This window comes from Rhipicephalus sanguineus, unplaced genomic scaffold (assembly GCF_013339695.2).
Source record: "Rhipicephalus sanguineus isolate Rsan-2018 unplaced genomic scaffold, BIME_Rsan_1.4 Seq1022, whole genome shotgun sequence".
Taxonomy (NCBI): Eukaryota; Metazoa; Arthropoda; class Arachnida; order Ixodida; family Ixodidae; genus Rhipicephalus; species Rhipicephalus sanguineus.
The window spans coordinates 23914-46660 of NW_023614186.1; the positions used below are offsets into that span (position 1 = coordinate 23914).

General features: G+C 43.4%; 1 pseudogene; it reads right to left on the reverse strand.

The window, feature by feature from the left end:
* Positions 1-22747, reverse strand: part of LOC119375925 (phosphoribosylformylglycinamidine synthase-like) — a 40876-nt pseudogene that overhangs the window by 13514 nt on the left and 4615 nt on the right.

Sequence of the window (22747 nt, forward strand, 5' to 3'; positions counted from 1 at the left end):
TGTACAGTCTGAAAAGCTTTATATGATAAGACCTTCACCAGCGAAACTGGTTGGTAAAATACTTTTTAAAAGCGACGCTTTCATTATTGTTATCCTTCTTTGCTTGTACTTCAAGATTGGAATTCTCTTGTGCAACATTTTTGTGTTACATCATACGGTGCCTCTTTTTTTTTTTTCACACTTCGGCTAAAAATACTTGTTACCAGTTAACTTGATGCGTGATTCCTGCTTTTATGCTTTACTTTTGAAAGGCGACACAAGTACCCAATGAATAAATAAAGCTTGGCACATTCTCATTTCTGTTTATGGATGTGTTCCTTCTTTCGCTAACAGAGAAGATGAAAACAGCTAATGTGATATGGTGGAAGCCACAATAGTCACAATGAACTTATAAACATGTTGACCAAGTCAGAAAACAGTGTTATAACTGCATTCCTGCATCTGGGCCAATTTTGCACATTCTCAATGTACGACTGGGGGTGTGCTGAGACAAGTTCCAATATTATGACTAGTAAACATTATAACATTGTCATAGTCTATTGCAGCGCACTAAATACGGCTCCATCAAGTAATGTATGACCTTACACGAGTGACTCCACAATACTTGCAAAACAGCTTGTTCCATGCACTGGTCAGAACAGCATGAATACATAACCCGTGTATCTCGTTAGTGTTGTGTGAACCAGGCAAATCAGCCCTTATGCCTGCAAAATCTTAATCTCACCACTCCATTTCTCTTCCTTTTTAACACTCAAGTGCGCTTTTCAATGCCCATTTGCTACTCCACCAGGCCAATGATTATCAGCTTCACGCATTACAAAGCTTGCCCATCTCTACTTCTTCCTTCTCGTCACAACCAGAATATCATAGTATTGCAATGTTTGATCTGTTATACCCTACCGACTTGAGTAGGCTGCTCAACATACTCTTCAGCAGTTCTTGTGTGGCAGCGAAGGCCTTGCGAAGCTTGACAGGCTCTTCCAAGTCGGGCACGTCATCTCCAAGCTGCTTGAAGCATGAGCAAGGGCTGTACCTCCCAGGCGCTTCTTCCCGCATTCAGGCTGACGTAAAGCAGTAGTCCTAAAGAGAGAAAACAAAAGTTTAACACCTATTATATTGCAACAAGAAATTTCAGATTGGTGATCGCTCACACTGTTTATATTGGTTCAAGAAAATAAAAAGCAAGCAACGTAAGTGCACGGTGTATAATATGCTGGGTGCTCTCAGGAGAAGATGGCATTCCATTAAGAATGACCAACACAGGAGAATTATTTTGCACTCAAAAACACAATTTAAACCATCTCAAACCAGATAAGAAGTAAGTAACTGTGTTCCTAATAAACTAGTTGTACTCAGTGAGCTACAGTCGAACCTTGTTGATACCTTTTCGTTTCATACAATTTTCTGGTGCCAACGTTTGCGTTATCTTTATCAATCCAAACTGCACAAGGCTTTAGTGAATTTGTATTGTACATTTTTCCAGATAGCACACTTTTCCCCGTTTTTTCTTTCTCCTAAGACCATATGAATGAGGTTCTACTGTATTTCTTCATTTTTCTGGGATATGCAAAAGCAAAAATATACAGCAGTACCTGTCTAAATCTGAAGCAACAACAATGTCCGTTGTTATTAAATCTCTACGTCTCTGTTATTAAATCTCTACGTGCATCGACAACAAATTTACTTAATTGAGCCTACCCAAATTTATTGAACACAATCGTGCAAGCACTGATCCACAGAAGATATATGGATATTAAGTTAGTTAATGATATGTCAGTTACCTTCCTTTGCTACGGATGGAAGCTTCAAGTCAGGGGTGACTGTAGTTGTGATATCGGGGCACGGTGCATAGGTGGACACGACATGGCTCCTGCAAGAAAGAGACATTGTGGCAGCAGTGAAGGAAAAGTTGTACGTGGTGTTGTTGATGGTAACCACATGTACTGTCGGCCGCAAAAGTTTGCGGGATCTGTAGCCCGTGGCTGAGCAATGGAAAACTGCATTGCTGCGTCACCTACCGGGACGCAGCGGGTGTTGAGGCTATCGGCCTCGGCGATTAGCTACGGTGCGTTTAGACAATGTGCCGTTGCCAAATCTAATCGTGGAGGCCGCAGCCGATAGCCTCAACACCCGCCGTGTCACGGTAGGTGACGCGGCGGGTGTTGCAGTTTTCAGTCAGGCGGGTGTGCAGGGGGTGTTGCAGCAATGCAGTTTTCAGTCGCTCCGCCACGCGCTGCAGATCCCGCAGGCCGACAGTACATGTGACCATTCCTTGTACACACATGGACTAAATATGTACAAGAAAAAAAGAACAGAATTCAGCAAACAAGTCTGTCCAAGTATACACAGCATATGTATGCATGTTATGAAGAGCAATTTGTGTCACACGTCGATTATGCAATAAGTCATCCTTTCTCGGAACATGGCATGCGTCCATGTTTTGCTAGCACAAAAACGCACAAGCTACAAGGCAGTACAAGGCAGGCGACATTCACATATAACTGGGGATGTGCAAGTATTTGAACTTTCGAATAATTTTTTAATAGTTATCACTAGGGTGTGCGAATATTCGAAATTTCGAATATTTTTCGAATAGTGTTTGCTAATCGATTCGATTCGCACTAGAATTTTACTATTCGAACTATTCGAACTTCCCAAAAACAAATACAGTCAACGTCCGATTGAAAGTGACCCCTTCAGATTTTCAATATGCCTCACCTCATTACACTCTCGTATTGCGGTAAAGCTGCCTTTCACGCTCCATTACGGTCGAACTTAGCCAAGACACAGTCAACGTCCGATTGAAAGTGGTCCCTAGATTTTCAATATGCTTCACCTCATCACACCCTAGTAATGCAGCAAAGCTGTCTTTCAAGCTCCGCTACGGTTGCAAATGTATTAACTCAAGAAAACGCTGGTTCCAACATGGAGATGAAAGACGGGGCGGAGGTGGGGGCTCAATTAATGCTGTTTTGGACCTGAAATTTGGGTAGGAAGTCCGAAAAATCAGAAGCCGAAGCTTTTAGCATCCAAAATTTCAGATGCTCTTCTATATTGACGTCTACAAGGCAAATCTGGAACTCCGGACTTGAAGGGAGCACACCCTTGTCCACCACATCAGTTGGGCTTCCACAGAAGTTGAAAGAGGAGGAGAGGCTGAGGAAATGGCATCTTTGCCTATCACGTGTAAAGTGTGTTGGCAACACTTTGGTTGCACCAAATCATGTACATAAATACAATTCGGCCTCTACATTGCCTCATTCTTGATAAGACAACTATGAAACACCATCAACCAAGCGAAAAGAAACACTTTCATGTTGCTATATTATAAGAATATGCTTAGGAATCCTCCCTAACTTTTTTCTGCAGTTTCACTTCGAAGTATTTGAAAAATATTCTAGAAATATTCAAGAAATATTCGAAAATATTCGATTCGCACTCACACTTCAATATTCGAATTCGCTTCGCACCCAAAATTTTGCTATTTGCACAGCTCTAGTTATCACTATTTGGCTATATTCACAGTGAAGTTTTATTACTGAAGTATTCGTGGTTTTGGAAAATAAAAATAAAAGTTCGATGTGCTAGGAAGTAAATCAGTGTCTGATGCAGTTGTTAACAAGCAGAAAGCATGACTTCCTGGACATGTTGACAAGCTCATTTCGTTCCATCACAATGTTCAGTGATTCAAATTGTAGCCATGGAAACATTCATTTGAACAGCTAGGTTGGACTGTTTTTTTTTTTCTGGGAGCAACTATTAAAATATCTAGTGTGCTAGTAAAATACCAGTTGCGCTTTTCTTCTGTTCATGTCTCGCAGAACATTTAATCTGTAATTTAACTTCACAGTGCTCAAAAAATATTTGATAAATATTCTACTTAATTCACATTCAAATTTACTTTGCACCAAATATTGTGCCATGCACATGCTCTAGATACAACACATAAAAGAGAGACAACATACTGTTTGTGCCATGCACCATTTTTTCTTCCACCTATATACTATTTTGCTCCTGTAATAGATGTGTGACCAAATGTCCCAGTCCATCAAATGTTGTAGCTTACCGGGAGCCTTGACAGTGTCCTTGCCCACGCGCGCGGCCATGCTGAGTGAGTCCTTGCCACCATCCACAGCAATTCCCAGGGCAGCCATAGAACTGCACATGGCCTGACATGCTTCGTGCAGGGCAGCACCTTCCCCAGGGAGCTTAGCTGCCCACATCCAGTTGCCGCTGCACTTGACGTCCTGCGAAAAAAAGTCATGCAGCTTTGTAATGCAGCGGGTGCACAAACTTGCCAGTTCGGCAGCTCTCCATACTGCAGGTTCTAATCTGCCATGTCCCCAACGGCCACCTGAGCAGTTTCAATGCTCACAGCTGGCTTTTTGTTGATGCTGCTTGGTTTCAGTTAGATCTACCACTTGACACACATTTGAGGTTTTCTACTTATCCATTATGAGCAACTTAAAGGACCACTGATACCAAAATTAAAACCTCAAGATGTTGGTGTTGTTTGATTGTCCTGTATACGGGGGCACTTGTGACTGATTATTAGTACCAGACGTTAGCTTTAAGATATCTTAATTTGGTTTTAGAGTAAGCGTGAGTGCTCATCCGAGTTGGCAGCACTTTGCGACATCAATACTAGTATGACATAGACCGAGGCCCCTTGTGACGTTTCACGAGTAATGCGAGTATTGTCGACGTCAGAGAAGATTTGCAGGACGCACACAATACCCCGGTGAGGACATTGTTTGTCACCCCTTTCACTATGTTGTCGGGCTGCTTTCAATGTAGTTCTGGCTGCTTTGGCCAGGAATGCTTTTTTTCTTTTTCATGAGGGGGGGGGGGCACGCGCTTAACATAGCGAAGCACCTGCATCGTTTCATTCTTTACAGTACGTGGGGCCCCGATTTGAAAAATGTGCTTTCAATGGGCGCGTTAAGTTAAGGAGCTCGAGCGTGCTCTAGCTGGTGGAGTGCTTTGGAAAATGTGCTTTCAATGGGCACGTTAAGTTAAGGAGCTCGAGCGTGCTCTAGCTGGCGGAGTGCGCTCTTGTAAACTTAACAGTTGAAAAGAGACTTCCGGTGCGGGATTACGGAGCGCACTCTACGCACTCCAACCCTGAGACGGTGCACGAGGGCGTGCGCGAGAGCTCGCGCCTGTTACGGCTTCTGAAGAAATGACGTGTTTCTGCGCCTCTCTCCTCCAACGAAATGCGTTCTCCTTCTCCACTTGTTCCTACCGTGGAAGCAACATAACATTCGCCATGTGACGCTTTCGTGCCTCCGAAAGCAGTAGGCGGAAACCACCGTTAAGCTAAGCTCTGAAGCCGTTGCACTTGAGCGCATTCGAGCGTGTTCCTTTGGAGTTCAGAGCGCGCTAACTTAACGCGTCCACTGACACCAAAGTTTGAGTGCACGTGATCTTCGGCGCTCCCCCGCTGTGGGGTGCTACTTTCTTTGGTATTTGGGTGCGCGTTTTGAACTGACGCAAAACTGTTCTCAACTAACGACACTAGCATTAATTATATAATGCGTTAGAGCATTTACGATTCAATTTTGGGATTACCAGACGCAAAGCTACAAATTACAGTAAAAAAGTCGCAAACAAAACTTTCACTGTCTGGGGTTCTTAAACATTGTGCTGCAAGAAAGTCTGCCAAGTAGGTGGAGTGGATCAGAATACAAAGTGGAACGAATAGGTTCACACAGCAAGTGCTCAAACCGATTTTTTTTCATAGAACTTCAGTGTGATCTTTAATCCATTTTGCTCATTTTTACCGCATAGGTTGCATATAGTAACCTTTCGATTGTGTCTAAATTAAAGAAGTTTATCAGCACTTCACTGTTCTTGCTTTCTGCCACGTTGGACATTCATAGTGCTGGCTGACACTTTTGGGGCTGGGTCATAATTTTATAAATGCCTTGCATAAATACAGACAGCCACTGTCATATGTCAGTTGAGAGAGCAATACTAGTGAGTGTCCTGTGGAGATTGTGGGTGTGACTCCCACCACCTGATTAAGCTTTGTCTTTTTTAACACTTTTATGTTCAGTCTTTCTTTAACTAATGTTTAATAATTACACAGTTCTATCAAGAAAATGTTAATTTCCTCTGTAGAAGAATTGACAGCTGGGTTAGTTGGCAATAGTTCTTGAGCATCTTGAAAACAGTGCAAATTACGACACGGACAAGAGGAGATTGATGGACAGTGTTGTGGTGTCCTTCAATCTCCTCTTGTCTGTGCTGCAATTTACGCTGTTTCCAAGATGTTCAAGTTAATTTCCTCCATGCTTTTCTTGGATTCACATGGTTTTTTAGTAAACATAAGATCAAATCTAGGTTACCATTATTTTTCTCATTTGTAACAGCAATCTGACATGGCACATGTGACCCATGACCCATATGGAGGGATGCTCTATACTCTAACACAACTAACATGCATACTAAACTGCAAAAGAAAAAAAAACGGAAGTAAATCAAACACGGCACTTTGTTGGTGGAGTATATGGGTGAGCGGTTCTTGAGCGGTGCGCGTACTCCTGCCTTACCTGAAGTGATGTCACTTGAGCAAACATGAGGTTTGTCACGGACTCAGCAACAGACATCCTGGCTCCTGCAGCAGCACTCAGAAGGCCCTTTACTGGCTGCTCTCCAATGGCAGTTGCAGATCCAACCTGTAGCACAGAGAAATCGCAAACACAGCATGACTAACACAACAGAAAGCAAGCATTTTCTATTAAGACGCATGGCTGGTTTAAAAGAGGGGAAGAGAAAGAGGAAGGAAAAGAAAGGAGAAAGGCAGGGAGTAAACCAGGCTACCAGAGTGAAATAAGGGTACTAGTTGGCTGCATTAGCAGCAAGAAATGGAGACACAGATGTTAGCCCCGTACCTCTGAAAAACTGGAAGGTCATCTAGGCATTGGTAGACAATGTGCTTAACGCATCATCTGCAATTGAAAGGAACAGAAACAAATATTCACCTTGTCAAAGTACGAGAGAGACACCACAGCTACATCGGCAAGTGGCGTGTGCAGAGGTCCAACGCACTGTTGCTGAGCTACAAGTCCCGTCACGCAACGGTCAACCTGAGAAGATCACAGAAACAAACAGGTCATCAGTGAATGCACATTAAAGAAAACGAACATTGTTATTAGAGTCAACGCTTATATGAACACACTTCACACAAGTCTATATATAAAATGGCACAAAACAACAAATAGCCGACTTGCCTTGTTTGTGAGAAAACGCTTGCTGGCCACAGATGGCAGACGTAGTACTCGCTGAAGTGCTTCAGTGACCTGAAGGCTAGGTGGCAAGCTCAGAGGCTTCAAAATTGGTGTTTCCGTGTTCAGTTTGAAGACCTGTGACAGTAAAACAAATGGTAAGGTGGAAGTATGAGCAAGTGAACACAAATTTTACAAATGTTTTGTGCCGCCCACGTTTGACCTCATAATATGGTTCACATAATTCTAAAAAAAGGACCGCCTGTGTCTATCTTAAGAGGTGGCATTTACAGAGAGGGAGGGGTGTGCTTGCCGTTCTCTCTCCTACCCCACTTCCCTCCCAAACATTAGTAGCTCCAGTTACCAGCTGCATTTTGTTGTATATGTAGTATACTGCTGGAATGAACCTTGAGAGAGAGAGAGAGAGAGAGAGAGAGAGAAAACTTCATCACAGACCAGCAGACAACTTTGCCAATTTTTATCACAGCAATGATAAGCTTATTTTGTGTACCTCTCACAGTGCACATTTTGTTCAGGTTGCAACGCAACTTCCTCTCCCAGAAAATTGGAAACCTATGCATCTGTTTGTTTAGAATAGCATTGGGAACATTACATATTTATGCACATGCACATACAGATACTAGTCTTGTGTGCAAACACAATGTCTTGAATATGGTTTGTTTGTTGCAAGTACCTATGCTGCATTTTTAACTGGAGGTCACATTTAGGTCGTCTAGGATATCCTGATCAAAGAGGTTGAAGCACACTTATCAAGGCCATCCAAGAAAAGATGACCATGGATGAGAGTCACATAACGCTCAGGCTGTCACTAATATCTGCTTAACAGATAATGCAATCATAATGGGTACGTTACGTATAGTTAACATAAAATTATTATTCCGTATAATGCTGCGCACCTTGCGTGGCATGTCTCCAAGCACAGACTCCAAGTCGAGGTCAACAGGGTCCCTTTACCAGGGGTGCTGTCTTCCTTGAGGACGACGCGACCATCTCCCGTCACTTCGCCAACAATGCAAACGGGGCAACGCTCTCGCGCTGAGATGCGCAGAAGTACTCCTTGTCCTCTGGTCGCAAAATAGCATCGCTCTCCTGGTACTCTGCGCCCCACAGTTCCATAGTAGTGATTGTAGGGTCGCCGAGCTGAAAGTTCTTGGTCCAGATGACAGCTCCAGCGGGCTCCACTATCTCCTTCAGCACATTGCCTGTCATGCGTAAAAGCATGTGTTTAGCTATCTACCACACCTCTAATGCTTCAACATGAGAGTTGTGTGCAGAAAGGAAAACAAGAAGCATTTTGTGAGCAGAGCATGGGAAAGTCAGCATCTCTTCCTGAGGAATAAGTAAGATCTGCCAATGATATGCATATTGCTGCACGTTGGGTATATGCAGCATTTATTCAGGTTAAAATTGTAAGATTTATCGCGTTGAAATTGCATTATGAGAAGTACTGTAGTGAAGAGCTGCAGATTAATTTTGACCATCTGGGGTTCTCAAACGTGTGCCTATCTAAGCACACGCGTTCTTGCATTCCGCCCTCATCTAGTTATACTTGTGTCATTATGCTATTGACGTCAACCAGCCACTCATCTTTGCCTTCTACATTAAGAAAAGAATAAAAAAAGCTCAGACCTACCATTTCCTCCTGCACCCTGGTCGTGAATGCTCCGTATAGGGTTCTTGGCTGCTCCACGCTCTACGCAAGCTCGCACCAGGCGGTGCAACTTCTGTTCCATCTCAGCATCTCCACGCTGCACTGCGCCAAAGTCTAGTTCTGCCTCTTGGTCTCCCTGAACTGTCACAGAGGACGCAGCACCACCACCAACTCCAATGCGGTACACAGGACCACCGATCTTGACCACAAGCATGCCTGCAAGGACACAGAACATAGGCTGGACCTATCAGGCACTGCACCATGACTGCCACGTGAATTCAATGAACATCGAAGCCAACATTCTCAAGGCTAAGTTACACAATCCAGTGTTATCGCTCCTCAGTGAAGTGCAAGTGCATTGGAAACTAAAAAGGTGCCACATCTGCCAGTGCATGCGACACTGGTGCGATTCGTTCCCGTAAGTTTACTTTTGGTGCTAGAGCATCTTGTACTTGGTTATTCCACAATCACAAACTAAAATTTCAAGCAATTAAGAGCAAGGAGTGTTCAACATCATTATTTACCACTCATGGTTCATTCCGTGTGATAGTGCTTATGCACCTGAGAATACGGATAAAGGGGAAGATGATGCAGCAGCTCAATTGACAGAATAGCACAAACACTCCACAGAGGTTATGGGTTCAGCTCTCATGTTTCTTCAAACTTAATTTGCTTTCTCTTCTTTAGGTATAGTATAAACATAACTCAATTTTACTAGGGATGGGCGAATATTCGGGCGTTTCGAACATTCGAACGAATATTACAGTATTCGAATTCGCTTCGATACGAATTTAGATTATTCGAAATTTCGAAGTATTCGAAATGAACGAACATATGTATACATTTCACCGCACATAGCCCCCTGTAAAGGTGGTTTCACTGCAACATCTAGTTGCTGTGCCGTGAAACAACCCATCCAGAGAAAATCTGCACTGCTGCGAAGCCACACTTCAAGGTTAAATGTACATATTTTTTAAAGTTTAAAAGTGTGTTATATAGACTTATATGCGCTAAGTATAGTAATTGTTAAAGTGTAACGTATTGCACCACTTATAACCTTACTGCTATTCAAATCTTGATACTATTCAAGGACACTTCATTTCAAACCCAAAAAGTGACATTCACTCATACCTAGTTCCAATCCTTAAATATATTGTGCAAGGGTCATGACAAAAATGCTCATTTTTTTTAATAACATGCGGTAAATACTATTCGAACTATTCGATTCGAAATTATTTGACCAAATCACTATTCGCTTCGGATTCGCTTCGAACCTCAAGTTCACTATTCTCCCATCCCTAAATTTTGCCTTTTTGTGCTATCATGGACACTTAATTTGTGTACTGTTCATTTCCCCTTTCGCTGTCTTAGGTGTTCGCTGGCTGCGCATAAGAGAGAAGCCAGTTTGCTTAGATTTGTTGCACAGGTACAAAAACGTACAGTCAGAAGCATTATCCCAACCTTGAAGGCTAAAGCTGTATCTCAGATTACTAAGAGTTTCCAACAATTTGTTGCCGCGTTTTCCATCACTAGAAGGATTAGATTACTCCCTGCTGTCAGAACATTGCCTACGCAGGCTTTGAAGCATTTTTCTTTAAAGAAATCTTGCAGAAAATAACTTTAGAATGCCTTCTTTCCTTGTAAGTCCTGGTCATTTTTTCAATAGGAAGAAACTGCGGAGCTAAGAAGCTTGTTTTTTAATTACATTACCGCACTCTGTAGATGTCCTTCATGCATGTTAGCAAGACTGCTACGATGTTGCTGGAGCTCCAGAAAGCCATCAGTGAAGGCCACTTTTCGTTCTATTGGCTAATGTAACACCAATCAGTGGCCTTTGTGCTATATCAGCAATTTATTTTGCTGCAGTAACTTGACTTCAAAGTCCGGTGCACCTGCTGAATTCAATTGGCAGGAAGTAGTAGGTACCTACATTTTGTAACACCGCAGAGTTAGCTCAAATTTGCAAACTTGCCCTTTTCAGGCTTGTCTTTAGTGATCTGGTCGCTGTCAATGCTGCCAATTCCACCGGAAAACATGATGGGCTTGATCCATTCCCGCCGTTCCCCGCCAGGCAGCACCATTCCGAAGGAACGAGAGAAGCCTGAAAGCACGGGCTCGCCGAACTTGTTGCCATAGTCAGACGCTCCGTTACTGGCCTCCACGGCAACTTCCAAGGGTGGGGCAAAGTTGTTGGGGTACTCCTGAGGTTCTTCCCAGGGTAGGTCATAACCTGGACAAACGGAGGCCAAGTGAAAGGACAATGAGAAATTAATGTAGTGTGAGCCAGAGGCTGTAGAAACATTGTTACAAACATGTTAGTGAAAGGTAACAGCTGTAACAACAAAAAAAGGTCACAGTTTCGCCGCAAGGGTGAAGCAATGAATGCGATAGCAAGAAAAGCGGCCCGTGATGGACGCGCTGCTACGCTACAGACAACGCAGACATCTGCCCCCCGGCAGCAGCTAGCACGCGAGCAGACAGCGGAAGGGCAAGGTTCTCCCTGCGCAAATATTAGAAGAAGCGAGCGAGCTGGCCGACGACTTTTAAATGAGCCTATCGCGCGCTCCTTGTGCCATCTCGCTGGTAATGAAGAATGCTTATAAGCGCCTGCCGTCTCCGAGTCCTGCCAGCAGTAATGGGTGTGTATAAACGCTCGCTGTTAGCTACCTGAAGGATCTGCGCTTTGTGGCGTAGTGGTTAGCGCCACGCGCTACGGAGAGAGAGGTCGCTGGTTCGATTCCGCGCTTCGGAAGCATTTTTCTGAATTATTTTTCTTTGGGACTTTTATATATACTATATACATACTTATACATATACAGTGCATGACAGTGGCAACGGCGACGGCAAAACCCAGCTGAGACTGTCCATATAATTGCTATCGCAATAAAAAAATTGCAGTGTGTCCTAAATTGAGAACTAAAATAAACTAGCCAAAATACTGTTTGCTTCTACATTTTTCCAAAGGGCGAGACAAAACAGCTTCCCCTGACCTCTCATGTGTAATCCCAAACGACGTTTTCCAATTATTTTACTTTCTATACGATGATGAAAATAAATCCAACTTTAATCCAAGCTCAACACAGTTAACTTATACAAACTATAATACACTGAGGAAGTAATACTCAGCATGTCAGGGTTAAGTAGAGAGAAAAAATGATAGCAAGAGTGCTTTTGAACAGTAAAGTTGATTATTTTGAGAGCGAGATAAGCAGAACTGACTCGAATGACTTGATGATCATGCATATTAGAAAAGTTTAAAAGGCATGGACACTTCAGACATGATCATACAAGAAAGCATCTAAGATTAAGTGATATCAATTTAACTAAAAGTAGATACACTATTATTCATGCTTGCAGAAAAGGATATGAGCAGTACCAGAGTAAATCAGAAAGAGGTTCTTCAATAAAATGATGAACCTATCTATTCGATAAATCATAGCCTTACATTACATACTACACATTCTTACACAGGTGTAGTACGAGAAAACTTAACTTGCTGCAAAAAGAAAAAAAAAATATATATATGTATATTTATTTAACGACACTCAAACCTCGATATAACGAACACGGATATAACGAATTATCGGTTATAACGAAGTAAATGAGGAATAGTCTTGTCAGAAATACAGTGTTATGAATAAACGTTTATAACGAATTTTCAGATATCACGAAGTTATTTTCGTGGCATATGTGACTTTGTTATAATGAGGTTTGAGTGTATATCACTGCCAGCTTAATTCCTAGCTGTTCCGTCTATTGTTTCAGAAATCCCAGTACCCTACAGCAAAACTGAAAGTGTCCTTATCTAGTGTCAGCAACTGAAACTTCACATTGCTATACACTGACCAGGAATGTGGAGATTTCCAAAGCAATATCCAGCTGTGGCTGCAATCTCATGTGCTCCACGGCCAGCAGCATGAACATCACGAATTCGTCCACCAGTTCCTGTAGTGGCTCCACTGAACGGTGCAACACCTGGAAGAAAGTACAGTTGCCTAGCATGACAAAATATGTTTTGAACTTACAGGATTCAAGCATTGCTGGCTCGACTAAAACTAAATTTTGGCACTCCTATGTTCTTTGTCCAAATTCTGATCTGTCTTGAGAATGGGTACACTTTTTTTTTTTTTTTAAAAGGCAGAAGTTCGGGGGAAGATGAAAGCTTGAAGAGATGAAAAATTCGTGAACACGGGTGTCGCTGGAGCCGACATTGCAACAAGCAGACTTTTCTTCAGTTGCAGCCTTGAAGAAGCCAAGTGTGCTTGTCAACTCCAGCAACACCCCATGTTCACAAATTTTTCATCTCTACATTCTTTTTTGCACAACTGTGTTTCACATTCCCCAAATACCTTTAAGATTTATAGTAAGATTGATTCACAAGCTTATTATACATAAACAAAAGAAAGGTGGTAGAAACTATTTTAAGGAACTAATTAAACACCAGTGCTTTTTCCTCGTTCATGACATATCAGAGGTTTTAGCAGATACCCCCCACCGGCACTTCATAGATGGCACCTAGATCACACATTGCTTAGGGGTTAAAACTAGGGGTGTGCGAATATTCGAAATTTCGAATATTTTTCGAATAGTGTTTGCTATTCGATTCGATTCGCACTGAAATTTTACTATTCGAACTATTCGAACTTCCCAAAAACAAATGCAGTCAATGTCCGGTTGAAAGTGGCCCCTTCAGAGTTTCAATATGCTTCACCTCATTACACTCCCGTGTTGAGGCAAAGCTGTCTTTCAAGCTCCGTTATGGTCGAACTTAGCCAAGAGACAAAGCCCGGTTGAAAGTGGTCCCTAGATTTTTAATATGCTTCACCTCATCATACCCCCGTATTGCGGCAAAGCTGCCTTTCAAGCTCCGTTACGGTCGAACTTAGGCAAGAGAGAACGTCTGATTGGAAGTGGTCCCTAGATTTTCAATATGCTTCACCTCCTCACACCCCCGTATTGCGGCAAAGCTGCCTTTCAAGGGCCGTTACGGTCGAAAGCCAAGAGACAGTCAACGTCCGTTTAGAAGTGGTCCCTAGATTTTCAACATGCTTCACCTCATCACACCCCCGTATTGCGGCAAAGCTGCCTTTCAAGCTCCGCTACGGTCGCAAATGTATTAACTCAAGAAAGCACTGGTTCCAATATGGAGATGAAAGATGTGGCAGAGTTGGGGGCTCAATTAATGCTGTTTTGGACCTGAAATTTGGGCAGGAAGTCGAAAAAATCGGACGCCGAAGCTTTTTAGCATCCAAAATTTCAGACGTTCTTATATCGACGTCTACGAGGCAGATTTGGAACTCCGGACTTCGAGGGAGCACACCCTTGTCCGCCACATCAGTTGGGCTTCCACAGAAGTTGAAAGAGGAGGAGAGGCTGAGGAAATGGCATCTCTGCCTATCACGCGTAAAGTGTTGTCGGCAACACTTTGGCTGCACCAAATCATGTACATAAATACAATTCGGCCTCTACACTGCATTCTTGATAAGAAAGACAACTATGAAATATGACCCCACCAGCGCTTCATCAACCTAGCGAAAAGAAACACTTTTATGTTGCTATCTCACAAGAACATACTTAGGGATTCTCTGCAACTTTTTCTGTAATTTCACTTCGAACTATTCGAAAAATGTTTGAGAAATATTCGAAAATTATTCGAAAATATTCGATTCGATTCGCACTCAATCTTTATTATTCGAATTCGCTTCGCACCCAAAATTTTGCTATTCGCACAGCTCTAGTTAAAACTTTAGTTTGTAAGTAATTAATGAGCGACTGGTTTTATGATCGAACCACTCACAGATGAAGATTTGCTCCACAGTGTATAAACACGCTACTAATGAATTTTGCTCAGAATAAAAATACATTTGGCCTGCTGAGAGTGACATGTGTTAAAGCAGAAAACAGTGAAGATTATGTATTTTTCACCTCACCTACAAAGTTTGTAAAATGGTAACCACATACTATATACTTATGTATGGTCATGGTAATAACTGTTGCCACTGACAAAAGAACAGTTAACTTTTGGAGTTGATAGCAGACGTCATTCATCACCACTTCATCATATTCATCGCTACTTATAATTAATCAAAGAAACCACTTCATTAATCCAGCACAACTCTGGGGTTTCTATCCATACTTGAATTATGTGAAAGAAAAGGTGACAGAAACTAGATATGTTTTAATGAGATATCATCCAACAAGCCTACGTGTTAAAATTAAGATGCCATCAATGCTGCAACACTAGCAAACCACCTGATATAAAACTATTTTGTACATTTCTGGTATGTACAGAAATTGAAATACTTAAAATGATACAAGGATGCTTACCTGTAGGAAAGTTGTGTGTTTCTGCAGTGAATATGATGTGACGCTGTGCATTGCAAACCTTGAATGCGCTCCCTGTTGTTGTGTCTTTAGGCTGCAGTGCCCTGACTTGATAGCCTCGAATGGCACTGCACAAAGCACAGAACCACACGTTATTCCTCGGACATTGCTGAAGCAGTATGCTGATAACCTCAGTACAGTTCTTAAAAGACTGATTTGAATATGAAGTAGATTTCCACGTCAATGCTACTTAAAATAAAAGTCAATTTTCAGGTTTCATTTTGACCTCCCGATGTTCTTTAATTAGGATGCACCTAATTCCAAGTGTATGAGCATTTTCGCATACCGCTCCCTTTGAGATTTGGTCGCTGCAGCTGGGAATTGAACCTGTGACCTCATGAACAGTGTCGGAACAACAGAACCACTGAGATGCCTGTGGCATTTAACACTCATTATTGCAGATGGCTTGCTCAGGAGCCAAAACATCTGCTATGAAGGAACCCTAGTACTGCGTTTGAGAAGTTGGCCAATACATTACCTGCTGTTGTCTGAGAACTTGATGACATTGTTGTCGTTGCTGGTGTTCTGAGTTGCCGTAATGAGGAGAACAGTGAGTGTGGCACCTCCTTCCCATCCACCACCAGTCGGCCCTTGAAGAACCAATGCCGGCTGTGCTCACTGCACGTGTTAATTGGAAAAGCACTTTCACTAACACGTGTTGGTCTCAGTATCGCTCATGAAGGAGTAATGCACATTTCGCACAATGAAAACGTAGCACTATACTCAGACAGCACAAGGTACCTGTTGTCTGTGCTGCACTAATTTATTTCATCATTGCCAAGCCACTGTATGGGAACTCTTTATAGGACAGTTCAGTTTGCATCGACTATTTAAATTAAAACGCCATCTTCACCCTTTCTGAATGCAGCCCAAATGTATAAAAGAAAGATTGTCAGCATAATGACAGCCATTACAAAAGTGGTTGCGATCAAGTAATTCTGGGCAGCAAACAAGTGCTGGCAATTGTTCTCTATACCCTTTTTCCTAAGAAAGAATAAAATGACTTTATGAACTAAGTCATACACATGTCATACCTGTTGGACTGGGCTAGGTCGAAGCACTCAACAGTGGTTGGGTTCCTCTTGAGCTTGTTCTTGAACAGATCCGTGTAGAAATCCAAGTCCCAGTTATCAAATGAGAGGCCTTGCAACAAAAGTTTACATTTATTAGTTGAGAATTATTCACCATTACGTACTTCTTGAGCGATGTCTGTACAATTAGCCAAGAGAACCGATTTGGAAAAGCAAACGGCTTCTACTTGAATGTGGCCATATACACTTGTCAAAACAGCTGAACCTTTGTAGACGAAAACAACAAAGCGTGTATTTTACCTAGTTCAGTGCTAACTCGTTCCAGGGCTTCCCTTCCATGCTGCAGTATGTCTACCTCTTCCCAGGAGTGAGTACTGGCAGGAAGCTCGAATGTTGTCACGGGCGTCAGGTACCGGGTCTCTGTCATGCGATCATGCAGCACATCCACGACCTGGTTGCAGAAGAATGATGTGATTACGTGTATTCTGCAACTTTTTTAGTCATCAAAGTGCTGGCATTATCCATTGAAAGTCTACTAGAGTACGTCTTCATATATGGGGTACAGCGAAACTGATAGGAAGTGTTAACCTGGCATATTTCTTTTCTCTTGCCTATATTATGGCACTTTATGAAATGGAGCATTGACACGAACCAGCCCAAGTTCTACCTATAACGTAGAAACCTTTGGGCTCCATCCTTTTATGAGAAGCAAGTCATAATGAAAGAAGAGCACACTAGCACTACTTTATGTGCATCACAGAAAAGAAAATGGTTTTGCTCAGGGCAAAAGACAGCGCTCAAACAATGATTATCTGCTAAATTGTTATGTTATCTGCTGTGCGCAGCATAGATAACGCACATAAAAAGAGTGTAGGGCTACTAAAGATAAGAAGATGCTCAAGAAGATATGTGAATTCAGCCACTTGTAGGCAGGGGTACATCTACCAATGCACTTAGTGTGTCTGCATAAACATGTCCAATGAAATTATCTTCAAAGAAGGCTTCAAACGTGCACAGATCTTAATTTACCGGTATATCATGACAAAGAGCTGATCTGACAGTGTCTTATGGCACAATGCCTCACTATCACAGACATACTAAAATTTAGTTTTTTGTTACGCTCAGAGAAAAATATGTGTGCAGATGGTGTTGCTCCCTTTCCTCGAAACTTTTGGCCAAGCATGCCACAGTAATCCTTCTGCTGAAGAATGGTGCTAGTGTGAACCACTTCAGATTTTCATAGTACTACAGGTTGGAATTTTTTATTAAGGGGTGTCACAAACATACCTTGTCCTCATCCTTTTTTGAAAGCACGTAACCATCCTTAAACTTTATCAGATAGCGTGTGGAACGCTCTATGCGATCGATGCAGTCAAGCCCAATTGTTTGGCAGATGGCAACAGACTGTGTTGATGAAGGTGTAGAGAAGTTAAGCCTGGAAGAAAGACAAGCAACAGTGGTGAAAACCAGCAGATGATGAAGCCAAGGAAGGGGATGTTAAGTGTACTGCTTTAAGTGTATTTTAGTAACTGTGATAATGTTGCAGGGAGTGGTGGTAGAAACATTTATTGCCAGTGTGTGAACATGGGGGCCGAGCCCCTTACATGGCACGTGGGTGCTCCCTCACTGTGAGGAGGCACCCTTAGAAAGCGAAGGAAAGCCCCTGAAGTGCAATCCTCTTCATCGCGCAGGAGATGATCCGGCGCTGATCGAAAGCAGAAGTGCTGGTCATGATGGACTCCCAGAAAGACACCGCCACAGCCGGTGATGGGGGATGAGGGAAGGTGGGGCATGTGAGGAGGATGTGTAGGAAATCTCCTGGTTTGCCGCAAAGTTTGCATGAGGAGAAGAATTGGTCTGGGCATCGGGCGTTTAGTAATATGGGGTATGGAGCAGTTTGAGTTTGTAAGTGTTGCCAATGTGCGGCCTGTGCAATGGTATAGGGATGGGGGGGGGGTGTATACTCTTCGTTGGTCCTGATAATACGAGAGAATATCTTGAAAGGAGAGCAGGCGCTCCTCGGCCTGTGGAGGGGGCTCCATTTCTCCTGCCCGGAATGCGAGACCTCGGGCTAGGGAATGAGCCTGCTCGTTGCCAGGGAGGCCGGCATGTGCTGGCGTCCAGACGAGTGTTGTGGAACGCTGGGGCTGCCAGAAGCGTAGTAGGCGAGCAGCGGTGCGGGAAATGAAGCCATTGGCATAGTTCAGAATAGCAGATTTTGAGTCGCTTATGATTGTGGAGGCAGATGTAGAGACAAATGCAAGCGCGAGGGCTGCCTCTTCTGCTGTGGAGGAATTGGTGATGATTGAGCACGACGTTAGAAGTTTTGCCTGACTGTCAGCTACCGCCAGGGCCATACGGGATCTTTACGCGCATTCCGCTGCGTCCACGTAGACCACGTCATGGTCCTCGCTATACTGTTTCTCGAGGGCCCGAGCCCTTGCCTTTCTGCGTTTCTCGTCTCGCACAGGGTGCATATTCTTCGGGATGGGGGGTACATTGAGGTGAGAGTGGAGGTTAGAAGAAAGAGGGACCCGCTCGGGTGAGTGTGTAATTGGGGTTAAGTTTAATTGGGACAACAGAGTGCGCCAGCTACTGAATTAGACAGACGAGATCTTTGTGCCGTAAAGGTGGCTTCCGCGAGTTCCTCAAATGTTATGTACGCCTAGTTTGAGGAGTCGGGCATTGGATGTGCTGGGTGAAGTCGTAGAGCCGTTTTCGTGCAACTTCGTATTAGCGCATTACCGGTCTCTCTCCTTCTGTCGGAGGGGTAGGTAAGTAAGGGCATATGTGGTGTGGCTTATGATGTAAGCCTGGGTGAGGCGAAGCGTGTTTCGCTCGTGTAGGCCAGCCGACGGTTCGCGATGCGGCGAAATCAGTCGAGTGGTCTTCTGAGCGGTGTTTGGAGAGTCCTTATGACTTCTCCGTGTGCGCCATGCGAGTAGAGAACTAGCCCTAGCACACGAATTTTAGAGATAGTGGGATGGGATGGTCACCTAGTGTGAGAGAGATGGGGGGAATGACTGAATTACATTGCTTCGGGCGGTAGAGAAAGAGCTCTGATTTGGAAGGGGAACAGGTAAGGCCATGCTCCCGTACATATGTGTCAATGGTGGTCAGTGCCAGTTGTAGGTTTTCTTCGATTTCGGCGTCACTGCCGTGGTTTGCCCAGACAGTGATATCGTCGGCGTAGAAGCTGAAATGGATGTCGGCGATCAGCAGCCAGCCGTTGGGGCAGATGAAGAAGTGCAATGTTAAAAGCAGAGGAGAAACTGGGGTGTACCTCGTGCACCAAGCGTGATGCCTGGAAGGCTGTGGTCGCCAAAGGTAAGTGTGGCTGTGCGGTGGCTGAGGAAGTCTCGGACGTAGTTGTAAGTCTTTGCACTGACTCCCAGAGTTACAAGGTTCTGTAGGATAGTTGAGTGTATAACATTGTCAAATGCCTTAGTGAGGTCTACACCTAAGATAGCTCTGGTGTCACAGGTTTTAGAGTCGAGAATATGATGCAGGTCTGGTCTCTGCCGGCAGCAAGTTGTCTTTTCGTCCACTTTACTTTCTTCACATCTATATCACAATTACTAAAATACACTTAAAACAGTACAATGAATGTCCCCTACACCTTAATTGGCTTTATTATCGGCTGGTTTTCATTAAGGTTGTGTCAAACAAAGAAACAAGCCCTCAAAATTCCCTTTCGTTCAAGCAACAGTGGTAGTAATTTTTCTTTTATCTGCATGGGTTGCTACCCTGGCACATTATAGTTATGTAAACGTGCAGTTCTTTACAAAGAAACATGAGCAGCCTAATTGTGGTTCATTTATTGAAGAAAACATGCAGAAAAAACAAGGACAAGAGGAAATTACGTTATGTCCTCGTTTTGTGTGCGCTGTTTTCTTCAAGAAATTAATATGCACCAACTTATCCAACTAGCCCTATGGGTTGGGTTCAAGCTAAAAAGGTTACAGGAGTATGAAAAAAGAAAGAGTGAAGGAATGACACAGTAAAGTGTGTCCCTACTTTGTGCGTTTATTAAAAAAAAAGCTTGGTGCCAATTCTATATTTAGTACATGACATCAGTAATGTGCTAAACTGTGCTGGTTGGTGCATGCTTAAGGGAAGTGAATGGTGCTGTGTCTCTACACTATACGTCCCATATCTTTTGTGCTGTCCTATTTCCTTCAACATCATGTCATGTTTACTTCTAAAGAAAAACGAGGATGATGAGGAATGTGCGATTGTGTTTTAGCCATTTTCATTCTGCTTTCGTGGGACATATTACGCTGCCTTTTACACAGTCACATAGCAACCATTCAAAGTCAGCATAATTCCAAACATACTCCAACCAATTTATCTCACCTTGGACCAATTTCCCAAGCAGGCTTGCTGGTGTTTTTCTTGCACGCTTGTTTGCTGGTCAAGGTGAATCTTAAATCCAGGTGTTAGAAGCCAAATCAGGCGTTTCAGTTGCTCTTGATCAAGTGCTTGCTGACCTTGCAGTTGAACGTAGTAGCAGTATTCAGTCAGCAGTTCTTTGGCAGCATCTTGACCAAGGGCTCCATTGATGGCAGAGAGCTTGCCCTTCAGAGCACTGTCCGAAAGGGCAGGCGACTGGTAGAAGCGAAGGATAGCCATGGTTTCTGTCAGAGAAGTGCAGTTTTTAGACCCTAAAGTGCTTTGTGCAAAATATATATTTTTTTTCTTATAGGCTCTTGTGGTGTTCTGCTAAAAGCTACGAGTCTACAATGACTCAGGAGGGGAAATTGTTACCATTTTTAACATGTACCCCCTCTTTATGTCCCAGACATGTCACATGACTGTGACAACTGCATGGAAAGTCGTAACAAAAGTGGGGTAATCAGACCCCATTCTTCATAAATTCATGTGCCTCCTTCCAATAATCAGATTTTGGAGAATACTCAAAACTACGTGAAGAAACGATTGGACAAAAGAGAGTGTCAGGATTAGTTTTGGGAAAAAGGGTAGTTCAAAGTGTGCATGGCCCTATGTACAACTGCTTTACGATACACACTATAAACGACAAGATTAAATTTCAAAGGCATGCTGTAAACATCCGTGTACAGCAGCCATGATAAAAAGCTACCAGCCAGCAAACAATACACCACAAGCAGGCGTTTCCTAAACCTCACAAATTATATCAAGTTTTATTTCAACTTAACCTTTTAAAAGTCATGTGTAGCACTAATGCTTACAGACCTTGCAGATTACACAAAGGCTGCACCCCAACATGGCCCCCGCCTGCCCAAAATACGGAAAAAAATTTCCACTGGAAAGCAATCGCAATTGGTGTACCAGTACTGCACGTCGGAAGATTTCCGCGTGCTGTGCGCTTCTGCATGCTACTACATTTAAAGTAATGGGAATTCCCAGCACCATGTATGACAATGAAAATGACATGGTCCACACATGCTTGCGAAGTGCAAGCAGTGAGAACGAAGATGAAGTGTGCATTGTGCACAAATCAAGCATAAAGCCATTATGAAAAGACAACATTCACTATTATTGTGGTGGGTGGGCACTGAGGATTATGGCTGATTACATACTCCTAGTAGAGGAAAAAATAATACCAAGAAGGTTGGTCTCGTGCAAGTACCGCACCTCATCAGTTTGTGAACAATAACTGCAGCCATTACACGAGTCTATCCAGTACTTCGTACCAACTTGTAGTTCACAATATAATGCCATTCAGTACACATTTAAAGGGGCTATAACAGCTACGGCTTTCTCCAGAAATTTTTTAGGGGTGAACATTTTGAGAGAAGGAGGAAGGGGGTGAGATATTAAAGGCCCCTCACCAGGCCACATAGCAAATTTAGTTAGACGCTGGAAGTTGTTGTGTGCCGAATGAAGAGCAGTATGCCGCAAGAATTTTTCAGATGGGTTCATTGCGAGCTGAGAAAAACAATAATTTGTAGCGGCGCGAAACCATGATGGGTGGAGGCGAGTTTCAAACCCTTGCCACCCCGTGTAGCCTTGGCAAGCCAAATCTCTTCCCTGCCCTCTTCACTTGACACATACGCATGAACACGTCATGCGCATGCATGGTCACGTGCGCATGACGTGCCCGAGCCAGCCGAGCACGCGAGCGGCATTGCACGGCCGCTACCTTTTTTTTATGTAGCGGTCATGGGCGTTTTGTTGGCGTTCTCTGTGGTGTACTGCCTGTTCTGCGGGACGGGCATGAAAGTTGAGACATTTGTACGGGCACGAGAGTGGTGCGGTATCATGAGCCAGTGCCGCATTAACGTTTACTTGGACGCGGTAGAATAACGAGCATAATGAGTGCTCGAACGCGCCAAAACATTACTTTCGTTTCCAGGGCTGGCGTCTGCTCGATGCGCTAACCGCGGGGACACGAACGCATGGGAAATGGAGGCAGATTAGCCCCGCATCTCGCTGCAATTCACGAAAAA